Genomic DNA, 14,743 nt, shown 5'->3' on the forward strand with positions numbered 1-14,743 from the left:
TTGCCAGTCGGTATGATTAAAAGCAATAAAGAAAATAACAAGCAATACACTTTTCCAACGTTAAAACAATATAATTAAAATATTACTTCACATATACCTGAATTAAACTCTTAATGTCAGCAAAAACAAAAAACAAAAAACTAGAAAATATTTCGTAATATATTTTTAATTGTCGCATACAGAATAGTTGTTAAATACTTGCAACATTTAAATGCAGTTTTCATTTAAGCATGATTACATTTACTACAATTTCTAGTTACTTAACAAATGTTATGCAAAAGGGAAATGAAGAAAAACAATCTTTAAAAGACAATCTATTTCACAACTCTGGTAAAAAAAAAACTACAACATATACATTAAATTTAAAGTTCTATCAGGCAGGAAGAAAAATGCAGAAAATATATGGAAAAAAATAAAAAAAAAACAAAATACAATAGCAAAAAGCTACAGCACGTGAAGAAAGAATTATTATACACGAAAGTGTCAACTAATGGGCTTCCGTCATGCAAATCATGCCAACAAAATCGTCATCGACGTGCCACTTCAAATCCCCCAAAGGCTTATGGCGAAAGAAATACATATATTTAATATCAACAACAAACACAGCAACTAGAAAACAACTCACTCCAGGCCTTATTTACATATAAACCAACTAAACACTCTACTAAAGTCAAATCAAAGGCTGACTAAAAGAGTAAAATAAAAGAAAAAGAAGATGTTGTTGATGGCAAGTGGCAAGAGAAACAGAAATTTCGAATGCACAATGGAAACTTATGGCGCAAGTACAAATGAAAAATAATAATAATATAAAAACGACATAAAGATTTGCATTTCCTCTTTTCTTCATATTTTTCTTCATATTTTTCTTTATTTAGTTAAAGTCATAAAGTTAAAAGAGAAAACCAAGGTCCTTCTAAATTGTAAAATAAACAATTTATTTATTTTTTTCTTGCAATTTCAATTATTACTTTTCTACTTCTATACTCTTCTGCAGTTTTAAACTTAAATTTGGCACAGTATGTTTATTTTCTTTAAAATTATAGCCATCAAGTTTTAAGTTTATGGTAAATTTATAACCACAAAAGCTATTTCCTTTAAATTTAAATTATTTCATTTAGATTTGTTTATTAATGATAATAATTTTTTTAATATAAATAAACAAACGGTTTTATTGCTTTCTTTATTATTAATAGTTTATTTACGTATGATTAATTTTTAATTTATATATTTAGATAATTATTAAGTATACGCCACATATGTACCGAAACAAAATGAGAAATGCTCATTTAACATATTTATAACTTCTAAAACGTCTCTTCACAATAATGCCTAATTGGAAACAGGCTCTTAAGAAAAAATAGATTTTTTTCCAAAATATTTAAATTTTATTTTCAGATACTAAAGCAAATTTTAAATAAATATCAAGTGTAAAGAAAATCTAATAAAATACAAAGTACATCTTATATTTATATTGGAGAAATAAAATTATCGGTTTCGGAACTAAAGTATACTGTCAACAGCAACAAAAATTCACTTTGTTTTATATTTAAAATTGAAATAACAACAATGATTCAACAAACATAAACGTAATAATAAATGCAACTACAAGGACAACAATAAGCACCAGAAACATTGCTTGTTCTAGTTAAATATACATATTTGCTGCTGTAGCAGCAGAAGTTTCTTGTACTTAAAAGTCATCTATTTATATTAGTTATTGCAGTCGTAGAAATCATCACTTAGAGGGAAGAACTCACTCACTTTAACTTACTTAAATTCATTATTCTACATAAAATCTAGAACGCAAAGTTGTTCTGTGCTTTTTCTACTACAATCATCATCTTGCGGCGTCGAAATTTAAATATTTATTTTTGTGTGTTTATGTTTCTGTGAAGCTAAATGCTAATGTGTGTTTCAATAACTTTTAGGTTTTTATTGTGACTTCTTAAACAAATTTAAAGTTTTTTTTTTGTTTTTTTAACCACTATAAAAATAAAAAACAAATCACTCTTACGTATGTATTTTTGTACAAATATATCCAAACATGAGAAAACATTAAAATCATAAAGTCAAAAAAAACCCATGTGATGAATATACAATATCATTGTATCTTCATATTGTGTTTAGTTTAGTTCTAGTTCAGTTCTAATTCAGTTCTTGTTCAGTTCTAGTTCAGTTCTAGTTCAGTTCTAGTTCAGGTTTAGTTCAGTTCTAGTTCAGTTCTAGTTCAGTTCTAGTTCAGTTCAAGTTCAGTTCTAGTTCAGTTCTAGTTCAGTTCTAGTTCAGTTCTAGTTCAGTTCTAGTTCAGTTCTAGTTCAGTTCTAGTTCAGTTCTAGTTCAGTTCTAGTTCAGTTCTAGTTCAGTTCTAGTTCAGTTCTAGTTCAGTTCTAGTTCAGTTCTAGTTCAGTTCTAGTTCAGTTCTGGTTCAGTTCTAGTTCAGTTCAGTTCTAGCTCAATTCTAGTTCAGTTAAAAAATCAATTACAAAAAGAAACGTAAAGTAAAAGTTAAATTTTAGTTTTTTAAAAAAAAATTTCAAATAAAATTTCAAATTAAGCATTAGCTCGTAAAAAATTCTGCAACGCATTTATTTAAGTGTAATTTAAACTAATAAAATAATTTCATTCAACACTCTATTTACTGCAGTAATGACACTTACATAAATACACCCATAATAATGACTAAGAAAATTGGTAGGAAAATCATTCACTAACAGAAGAAGTTCAGTTCATACATACATAAGGGCAATTGTGTACATCCATCCAAACATACATCAAATATAAGAAAAGATCCTTATTTTAATTTTATTTAAGTTTAGAATGAAAGAACGAACGAAAACAGACAACCGGTTAGGAAGAAGCAAATTCCCCTTCTTTTTACTCCGTATATTAAACTTTCAACAGTAAATTGCTAACAAATCCTCTTATCTGGCCGGGACACCCAAAGAAAGCATGCAACACCATACATGTACACACAATCTAAAATAATATAAAATGATGATTATAAAGAAAATTACGGAAAAATACTGAGACTATGAAACAAACAAACATAAAAAAGAAATAAAGGCTGACATACAATTTGATTAAACAAGTTTTAAGTTGGAGCCCAGTAATATCATCATCACCATGGCGTTTCTGGTTGTTAAAAGACGTGACTGATTTTTTTATTATTTTCCTATTGCTCCTTCTATATACAAACATACATACATATTTATATTGTTGCAGTCTTTAACATTTAGAAGAAGTTATAATGAAATATGCCATAAAAAAAACCCGTGGCCAGAAACTCAATTCAAACCTTATGATAAGTGTAGTTGTGGTTGAGGCAAGTGTTGAACGCTAGCATAAGTACATTTTGGTCAAAACGCTATAAGACTTATTTATTTCATAGACTCGAATACAAACATTTTACTTTTAAAATTTTATTCCAAAGACAAAAAGGCCAAACACGAGTTGCCATTATTTATACTATGCTCGAAACTTAATAGACTTGTTTTAGTATCAACTAAATAAAACTTGTGCATGTAGCGCACGGACTGTTATAACTACATGATTGCCGCAAGTACAAAATACACCATTTCCAGGCTTTGGACATTTAAGTGATTTTATTACTTTTTTAAATAATTTTTAAACATATCGTTTAATAATAAAAATCTTTAATAACTTAAAACAAGTTGAAAATTATTTGTTTTTGAAGAAACTTACTATAAACGCTTACAAGTAAGTTAAAGGCAAAATTTTCAAGCACTTTTTTTAAATAATTTAACTGAAAATGGTGTATCTCAAGTTGTAGTAGTCACATTAAAAAAAATCTGAAAAAACTGCATTCAACTCTATAACCTACAAACATCATTATGAAGAGAAAATTAAAGAAAATGAAAAAAAAAACTAATCATAAAACTTGACTTAATGACATTAAAGTTTTCTTTTAAATTAAATAAATAAAAAAATGAAACATAATGATGCAGTATTAATAAAGTAGAAAAGTTGTGAACAAAAAGGATAATATATATATTTTTTTTTTTGAAAAGTAGATGTTAGGACAAACGGACAGCAACAGTGAACGTGATCAAGATTAACAATAGTTTCCAGCATAAATTAGTTACTGCTTTTCAATTGTAATTACTAACCTAACAACATACTTTTCAATGACTACTGCTTATGGTCTGCATTACATAGAAGTTGTCTGATGAGGTCTTACTTATAATGTGTTATATAAATACTTTTTAATTCATTACTGTTCTTGCCGGTGAAGTATCAGATGATGATTACTTGTAAGCGCTTGTGGTAAGTACTTGCCACCAATGGCATCACCGTGTTAAACAAATTACCTCAAATGCTACTGTGTAAGTAAATTTACGTATTTTAACCCCTTATGAGGTAATGAAAGGTTTTTACTGGCTTGGAACTGAACTGAGGATCTTTTCAGTATAAATTTATCTTTGGTACTTCCTACCAGTTGCATGTAATATTGATGAAATGGTAAGGGTGTGCTAACAATCGAACCAGAGCCACATAACCTGGTACTATGGTAACGAGTAGGACAGAGGAAATACTGTGAGACTAAACATTTGTTTGTTAAATATATATGCTACAGATTAATGTATATGGGGCTATACGGACATTACCTCTTATAAAGTAATTAAAGTTTTTGCTGAGTTAGAAGAAAATGTAATATAAATTTGTCTTTGGTACTTCCTACGAGTTGCATATTGATACAAGTGTAAGGTGGGCCTAACAATCGAACCAGAGAGCCACATAATCTGATACTATGGTAACCAGTAGGACATAGCTTCAGATGCACGAAAAGTCTATGATTCGCATTAAATTCGGTGATACCCCACACAGGAAAGACTGTGAGTCTAAGCATTGGTTTAGTTAAATATATATTAATATAGGCGTATACACCCCTTACTTAATCCGTCTATTTAAAGTGTATCTAACGAATGAACTAGATAAGTGAAACCATTGAACTTTCGTTCCTTGTCTGGGTATGTTCAGGGTTAACACTATTCATACTAGATTTATCACGGTGTTTGTAAGAACAAGTCCTCAATATATTTATTTATTATTTATTGTATTCGTGTTTCGGTCTCTAGCTGTTGTTGACTCCCATTTGCATGGTTGTAAATGGAACTGATGTTTTTGCTTCTCGCAAGTTAAGTCACGAGGCAGCAATGGTCACAGATTAGATATCTTGAATACTTGGGCATAAGACGACAGAATACTGTCACAGACATGTGAAAAGCTAAATGGGGCAGTGGTACTCACCCATCTGTTGAAAAATTAATACCGTGAAATAAGATACCAATACCACGATAACCATTCTTGTGTCTAAATAGCCTATAGGGAAACTTTAAAAACATTTGTCTAGATCTTGAGCAGTCTATATATATAGACTATGTATATAGAGATCCTGATAAAATGTACTTTATTTTGAGAAAACGTACATATTATATGAATATATGTAAAGTAACTTATCACTTATTAGAAATATATAAATAAGTGATAAATCACAACTAAAAATTTAAAAATAAATTTGACAAAATTTTTAGTAAAATCGAAAATGAATTATTATCAAAAAATACCAAAGATTGACATAAAATTGCCGACAAAAAGAATGTGAGTGAGGACTATCAGGCTGTCGTTCTGTCTACCAACCATCACTTCCTATGACAATTTAGACAACACGAAACATTATTATAACATTAACTCGAGGGTTGAGTGAATACGTTGTTGTTATTGTTTTTGTTTTATTTTCTATATTAAATATTGTTGTTGCCATTCCAGTTTTTTTTTCTTTCTTTTATTTTTGTTACAATTTTTCCAAAGTTTGATTTGGGTTGGTAGATTATTCATTTTTTTTCGTCTGCTGTTGTTTATAACCTTATTATTGTTTTACAACAAATATCCCACTTTTGTATTTGTATGTTTATACGCCTCCATCTTCGTAAACCCACTTTCCCGTTCCCTTTTTAAATATGGCCACATTAATAATATTAGAAAACGCTTTTGTGTGTGTCAACCGCTCCTTTAAAACCGAAGTAAAAAAATTGATAAACCACCACAAATACAAAAAAAACATATTCTCGTTCCAACTTGCCAAATTTCAAACGCAGAGAAATAAAGAAATTTATTTTTCGGTTAGAGTTTTTTTGTTGTGTTTTAATCAAGTTACTTACAGTGGAAAGCAAAACATTATAAAGCGATTTAATGAAACTTGTATTTAACATTTACTTGCTATAAAAATTCTGATTCAAACAATTTCCAGGTTTTTTTTAAATAAAGGAATTTAAAGGGAAAATGTCTTAGAAGTACTTTCGAAAACATTATTGTAAATGAATTTAGTAAAACATAATCAGTCTCGTGATAGGATTAATTTAAGAAATCTAATCCCTTTTTACATAATAATAACTGTATTTTATTCATTCATTCATTCATTCATTCATTCATTTATTTATTTATTTATTTATTTATTTATTTATTTATTTATTTATTTATTTATTTATTTATTTATTTATTTATTTATTTATTTATTTATTTATTTATTTATTTATTTATTTATTTATTTATTTATTTATTTATTTATATATTTATTTATTTATTTATTTATTTATTTATTTATTTATTTATTTATTTATTTATTTATTTATTTATTTATTTATTTATTCATTCATTCATCCATTCATTCATTTATTATTTTATTATTATTATTTTTTTTTTTAATACTTACTTTTGCCCATCACTGTCACTTTACATACATATTCATTTTACACACACCTACAAAAATTTCTTTTTTAATATAATAAAACTGTAAAAAAGGTCATAATACCATCAACAACATCTCACCATCATCAAACTAAATGAACCAACAACCAATTAACCAAAAACCAAGCCTCAATGTTAAAAATCTAAACTTCTTTTACAACTCAATTAGTTTGAAATTTTGTTATTTTTTATTATGATTGTTTTTGTTTTCTTTTATACCCTACATCACTATAGTGGCAAAGGTATTATGCGTTTATTCAGATGTTTGTAAAACACTATTACTATATGAGTCCGTCCGTCTCTATGTCTATGTAAACTTTGTGCTCAAGATACAGGTCACAATTTTCAAAGTAATTTGATAAAATTTTGCTCCCATACCAGCTGGCTTCCTAATTCGGACTTAAAGTTAATATATCTGTAAAAATCGTTAAAGCTAAAAATTATATATGCAAACCCCATATAAAGACTTTTTCAGAAATTAAGTTTAAAATCAACAACTTTTTAAAATAATTTAAAATTAGTAGCACATTAATGGTTTATTTTAAAATATTCCATAGGGTATTATGTGGTCGGCAATGCTCTGTTATATTTTCTTTTTTTTTTTTTTTGTTTATAGAATTAAAAAATATAAGTATATTTTGTTAAAGTGCTCATATTTCGTGGAATTTCTTTTTTTGTAAAAATAAAAACAACTGCAAAGAAATTAAGTCTTTAAGCTCTTTTTGTAAAAACAATATTATAACAAGTAAATGTCATTGTCATGTTATAAATATAAAGTATTTAAAGTAAAATAAAGACTTTATCAATATATATTTTATAAACCACTTATAAATGTCTGTCCGTCTTGTTTTTTTTTTTCCTATTAAAATATTGGGAAATGATCGAATTATGTACAGTTTAGCCTCAAGCCTTTTACAAAGGAATCGATTTCTAGCATGACTTTATATAAAACTGAGTTTCACCAGGTTAAATGTAAGTCATGTCCGTCTGTCCATATAGAATCAAAGACTGAAAACTAGAGCATTGAAATTTCCACAAATTGTATTTATTAATTAGATTTCTTTGGTATTGATTTGAATTAGTTTATTGGTGCATATTTCATTCCAATCGAATTTTAAATTATGACCCAACTAACACGAAATCGTCCATATATGTATAAATAAAATAATTCATTTGATCCGAGATGTAATTTACCAGATTTTTGATGGAGAAACAGTTACCGCATGGTTCCGTTCTTTCTACTATTCTATTTCATATCTTTCTAAATGAGCATCTTATCAAAGTTTTTACTCTATCTACGCTTTTGCAAATGACAATAAGTAAAAACCTGAATAGAGTCAGAAGTTCTTATTGTTCTTATTGTGATGCTCACTGGAATTAACAGATATTTCAGGTGTCAAAAGAAGCATTCACGTGTCTCGGTGTTCTTAAAAGGTGTAAGACAAACATACTTCAATCCTTCCGACCTTCTTACTATCTATACCACCTATATCCGATCTAAAATGGAATACAACTCTTATGTATGGGATGGCTCTTCAAAGTCTATTTTGTGGCTATTTGACCTCGCACAGGAGAGTTGACAATAGTTTATCCAAATCTACTGATTACACTGTTCTATCGGTCACATGCAATGTACATGTATTTAAATGGATAGTTCACAAACACTAATCCCTCTATTCTCCTTAAAGACATACATACTCCAACTATAGTGTTTTTTACTTTAAACTTATATACACAACATCACATTAAAAAGTGTCTAGTTAATTTATAAAAATTTTCGGAATCTGGACCAAATATACAGATCGATTCTTTTGGAATTTTTTACTTTAATTAACTCTTTATTACACTAATGCAGATTTATATTATTTTAAAATGTAAATAATAGTGTGAGCATTATTTTGATTTTCGAAGGAGAGCTTTTTATGGGGGCTTGGCTTAATTATAGATAGAACTCCACATAAACATTATAAATTTTTTGCAAAACTTTCTTATATATTTTCAATTTTTGTTATGTCAAGATAGAGACTATTGAATATAGTCTCTGGATATCGGATTGCTCTTACAAAAGTTTTTGTTTTGCTTTTGTTGTTATAGCTGATAAAAAAAATCCATATTTGGTTGACTTATAGTGGAAAGTATCTATCTTTGACATTTCTTCTTATTCTATGAAATACAGCTATGGTAACTCGATGACTGACTCACCTGTTCATTAATGTAAATACTAGTATATTGAAAAATAAAAGTCATTAAGGTACTACATAAATTTTCGAAATTCGCAGTAAAAATGCGGAAACCTCATAAAAATTACAAAATCTTAACAAATACAATGAAGACTTACTTCATTTCGTGTACAAAATAACAAAATCTTGATTTTTTTCTTTATTGTTTTCTATATTAAAAAAACATTGCCTGCCAATTGTATCACCCTAATACAGAAATTTTTTTATGGACTTCTGTATATTATGTTTTGTGTATATTGGTAAATACTTCATAATAACAAAAGTTTTATTATGTTATTTTGTGGTCATTATTTAAGACTTTTTTCCACAAGTTTTCCAATTTCAGTTTATATTTTGTTGTTAGTAGGTGGAGTCTTTTTTTATTATTATCTTTCATTTGTTTCATAACGTTTCATCGAAAAATAATAAATAATTTAAATGGAAAACCTGAGAATCAAAAAAAAAAAGTTCATGTTCAGGAGCGAAATTTTTTTTCGATTTAGCTATTAAGTCTTAGAAATATTAATTAGAAAATATATCGTTTTTGAAATCAACCCTTAGGAGGTAAAAGCGGTTGATGTTGTTCTTCCAGCTATCGTTTCACTTCAGCTTCAGGAAAGACAAGAAAGAGTTGTCCACAAACTGTGAATCTTTTATTTACCGCAGACAAAAACAGAATATTCAACTAAAAAAAGACAAGAGCAGAACTTAAATAATTCAATACAAGCGGCAGGTGTTAATTTGCTCGCGAATTTCGTCAATATCTAAAATCATGAGCAAAATACTACTATGGAGGTTATCATGGCTTTTGCTGCGAAAAAAAAAACCATTAGCAAAAATTATAGAGATGAAATAGAAGAATGTATAGTAGAGTAATTCGACTCTGAATACTCAGATTATAATAGTAACACCATCAAACCAAAAAGATAAAGTAGTGAAAAGGAAATGAATAAAGACTTTCTGTGCCACAGAGAAAGAAATTAAAGAAAATTCTTCGCCAATCTTATGAGACTCTAAAAGCAAAAAAAAATTCACTTTCAATATATAAGGAAAAAACGAATTCTGAAGCAAAAAGGATCAAATCTCACGAGGTAGCTCCTTAAGTTAAAAAAAACATATACAGTCAAAGTCAAGCTATACTTCACACAAAGGAATTTCAAGTCAGAATCCTTCGAATAAACGTGACAACGCAAAATAAGATAACACTGGAACGATCTCTGTTATGTAGTATATGACACCGGTAATCCAGGCTAAATACCAATATACCACTATAGAAAGGTAAAAAATACGGTCAATAATAAAATAGTGGACGACACAATCGTTAAAAAGGGCAAACAACCATTAAAGACCATGAGATGTGAGTGCAGCTTGGACGTGATATTGATATGGTTGTCATCGCACCAATGTAGCTGGGACTCACAGAAAATAGCGAAGCTCTTGAAGATATTTAAAAGGATCGGACAGTTAACTTGATAAAGGTATCGACCAGAACTCCAAAATGAAACGTAGTGCTTTAATATGGTATTGATATGGTTGTAATCTCACCAATTTGGTTGGGAGTCGCAAAAAAAAGCTATTTTCTGATGCTCTTGAATATATTTAAAAGGATCGGGCAGTTAACTTGCTAAAGGCATCGACCAGTACTCCAAAATGAAACTTAGTTCTTTTTTAGCCTGTAGAGCTGATATCTTCAAAACCGGAAAGTTACCGATTTGAAGAACTGTTAGAACTAAGGCGGTGTCCACAGCATCATTACTTGCAGGATGTCCAAAGTCGAGGCAAAAAAAAAAAATTAAAAATATTAGGCAATGTGTGTGTAGGAACTTAACTCGTTCTTAAAACACTTTAGTTTTAAAATTTTATTATTATACAAAAAACTTTTCCTGTTATTGTTTGATTTAAAAATATTTAATTTTTCATTATAAATAAAATTCTTAAACAATTAACATTAATATTAAAATATAAAAAATTTAATAATTGTTCCTACATCAATTGGCGATCCTGCCTAGATGTAGGAACTTAACTCGTTCTTAAAACACTTTAGTTTTACAATTTTATTATTATACAAAAAACTTTTCCTGTTATTGTTTGATTTAAAAATATTTAATTTTTCATTATAAATAAAATTCTTAAACAATTAACATTAATATCAAAATATAAAAAATTTAATAATTGTTCCTACAGTGTGACCGATTCTTATGTTGAATTTCAGCCCTACACTCATATTATGAAGTCAGTAATAAGTGTTAAAGTTATTTTCCGAGGGCGGCCTTATATGGAGAGTAGAGTCAACTCTCCACACGTACAGACAGACTAAGGGACCGACGTACAGACAGGGCTAAATGAACTTAGAATTTAATAAAGACTCAAACTTTTGTGGGTCTATTACTAATATTTTGAAGTGTTACAAACGAAATGAAAAAATCAATATATCCCTTATCTTTTTCATAGTGAGTATAAAAATATACATAAATACTCATGTAGTTTTTATTGCATGAAATTATACCAATTTAAAGTCCAAATCAGATTTAATTAAAATAATTACTACAAATCAAATATAATGAAGCAATAAATGAAATTTTATAATTATACTTATTTATAATCTCATTCAAGCATCATTTAGTATCACCACGAAGTACCAACTACATAAAAAATTGTATAAAAATACAACAACGTAATATATAATTAAGCATAAATAAATACGAATAGATAGCAAAAAAAAATGTGCAAAACTCGTAAATAAATTATGTATTTGCAAGTTTTGGGTTTTATTTTAATGAGACGACTGACTCGTGGAGAATCTGATATAATTAAAATACAACGCCCAGTTTGATTACAATTGCAACGGTAGGCGACAAACGATTATATATTTAACAAAAAATGTTATCATTGCTGTTTAATTTGGTCCAAAAAATGTCCTTCACTTTTTGCTCCTGATACTAATGACACTAAGACATTTAAGGTTTAATTATTATTAATTTTCAATGACAATAAAAACCACCCTTATTTACTCGAGGTTTAAAATTGTTTACATGTTTTCTATCGAATAAAAGCGATAAGCACAAATAGTTTATAATTATACATTTATAAACGTATTTTTTTCAATTGTTTTAAACACCTCGTTGTAAAATTATAAGTTTTTCAGACTTGAAGTATGAAATTAAAAATTATTTCTAAATCGATTGCGCTAATTGTAAATAACAATGTTAAAGCAATTAAATTGTCGAATGGTAGAAAGAAATGTATCGATTTTTTTTATTTAGTACATATAACAAATTGGATATGCGGTCATTTTTAAATTCCTTCATATTAAACAAGCGAACCCTGGGTGCTTCGCTACCAAAAAAAAAACAAGTATCTATATCATATGATACTCTATACCAGTAAATAATATGTTAAATATTTTGATTATTTTTAATAATAATGTTTTTAAATTGCTTTTTGCTCTAATTTCTACATGTGGTTTTTGATTTTTAAATCATTCTCTAATGGGAACTTACGTATGTATGTTAGGATCAAATGAAGCCCGATCATTGAGAAAATCACCAGTAACTTTCAGATTTGCACAAAACTAAGTTATGTTAATTTTGCTAGAGATACTAGAACATTTAACATAATTATCGACTCAGAAGCCCTATTAAGGGGCACAGTTGTATGGGGGCTAGGTGAAATAATGAGCCGATTTTAACCATAGATTTTGTCCTTGGGTCTTTGGTGTAAAGTTTCATCAAACTATCTTGAAAAATGTGGCATGTAGTTTTATTGCAAGATTTACATGAACGAAAAGATGGACAGACAGACGGATGGACAGACGGACGAACAAAGCTCAATCAATACGCAAAATGATTCTGAGCTGATTGATAAACTTTAAGGAACTTAAATAACACAAACCCAATATACCCTCCCCATAATATACTCAATATTATAGAGAATACAAATACCATCTGAAGAAGGAAAAAGTTAAAAATTGTTATTCAAAATGTTCAATATGTTTTTGTCTTCATACAAGGGAACATACAAAAAGTACCTTTTGAAAAACAAAAAAGTAGCAAAAAAGCCAACTCTTATAGATTTTTCATCTGTCATGCTAAATTTTATGTTGCTCTCTACTTTCAATATTAAAGAAAATACAAAAATTTCTTTTTGATGAACCAAAAGTACCAAACTTATAGATCAGAGGCGTGCAGATAAAATGTTGTTGTTTCTAAATAAATATTGTTAAAATTCAAAAATTACAATTGAAATGATGAAATAGTGGAATAAAATCATTATGGAAAGTCCTTAAAAAAGAGTACCGCTTTTCTCCCTTTTTTCCTACAAAAGTACCCAAAAATCACTAATTTTTTGGACCTTTTGGTACGCTTTTCTTCCCAGCGAAATAGAAAATATTTTGTTTTAATAAATATGAAAGAGTAAATTCGTAATTTAATAGGTTTACATCAATAAATCAAACAATAAGCTAAAAAAGTACCCAAAAAGGAAACAATATTAAACAAGTAAGAGTGCTATATTCGGCTGTGCCGAATCTTATATACCCTTCACCATAGTGTATTTTAAACATCTTTTATAAATTTTAAATTTTTTCCCGACTACATTATTATTACATCAGAAGTTAAACAAAAAGATCAACAACAACGCTAAACGAAATAAAAAACAAAATACACAAGGCATCTAAACCAACAGATATCTAAACATACATAACGAAAAACACAGAAAAACAAAAATAACAACGCAATGACGCCAACAGCATCCAAACATACAAAAAATACACAGCTGAATAAAACTAAATACATCTACGCACACACGTGTACATCTTTTTCTAATATACAGTGTTGTTGTTGCTTTTTTAAAAAAGCATGAAAAAAATTTCATTTTTTGATGAAATTTTCAGAGGTTGTCTCGGATTTTTGCTCATATCTCCGTTATTTCCCGACCGATTTTGCTGATTTTAAATAGCGATCTTCTCGAAAGCATGTCTAATAGAATTATTGAAAATTCGGATCTCTCCGAAACTGATTTCAATAGACAGACAGACGGACATGGATTAATCGACTCCGCTATCTATAAGGATCCAGAATATATATACTTTATAGGGTCGGAAAATTATATTATTGAAATTACAAACGGAATAACAATAACACGAAGGTGAAGGGTATAAAAAGCTACGAAACGTGTGTCTCATAATTTTGGAAGTTATGTACAACATATGTTTACAAAAATCTTATTATGTTTGTAAGTTAAAAAGTTATAAATGTCCAAAAAAAAAGTTACCAAAATCACTTTTGTTACAGATTTCAACCCTTAAAAGTACGAATTTCAAAAAAGGTACCAAGTACATAAGTTCATTTTAAGAATAGATACATAAATATTTAAAATATTTCTTGCAGCATTAATAATATGTGATACACTTACACGTAATACAATTACTAAAAACCGTGATACACGGTTGTCAGATCTTACAACGTTGTCAGAAAAAATGTTCAGATAAAGTCTAACTTGTAATTTTTCTTTTGCAACGTTGGAAGAAAAAGCATTACCGAAAATATTTTAAGATAAAACTTGTAAGTTTTGAGTATTATTAGACATTTTCTGTGCATTTTACTGCCAACGTTGGAGGATCTAACAACCGTGTATACATAGCATAATAATGTTCATTAAATGTACAAATTTCCAATATTTCCTCCTTAGAAGATCTATACCACTGTGCTGCGTCTGCCTGTTAAAAACACAAACTATTTCGAACTAGAGGGCTTTATCAT

General features: G+C 28.3%; 1 protein-coding gene across 3 annotated transcripts in view; it reads right to left on the minus strand.

The window, feature by feature from the left end:
- LOC111684542 (acetylcholinesterase) overlaps positions 1-14,743 on the minus strand; it is a 128,101-nt gene that overhangs the window by 54,800 nt on the left and 58,558 nt on the right. The gene's annotated exons all lie outside the window — the stretch shown is intronic.

This window comes from Lucilia cuprina, chromosome 4, assembly GCF_022045245.1.
Source record: "Lucilia cuprina isolate Lc7/37 chromosome 4, ASM2204524v1, whole genome shotgun sequence".
NCBI lineage: Eukaryota > Metazoa > Arthropoda > Insecta > Diptera > Calliphoridae > Lucilia > Lucilia cuprina.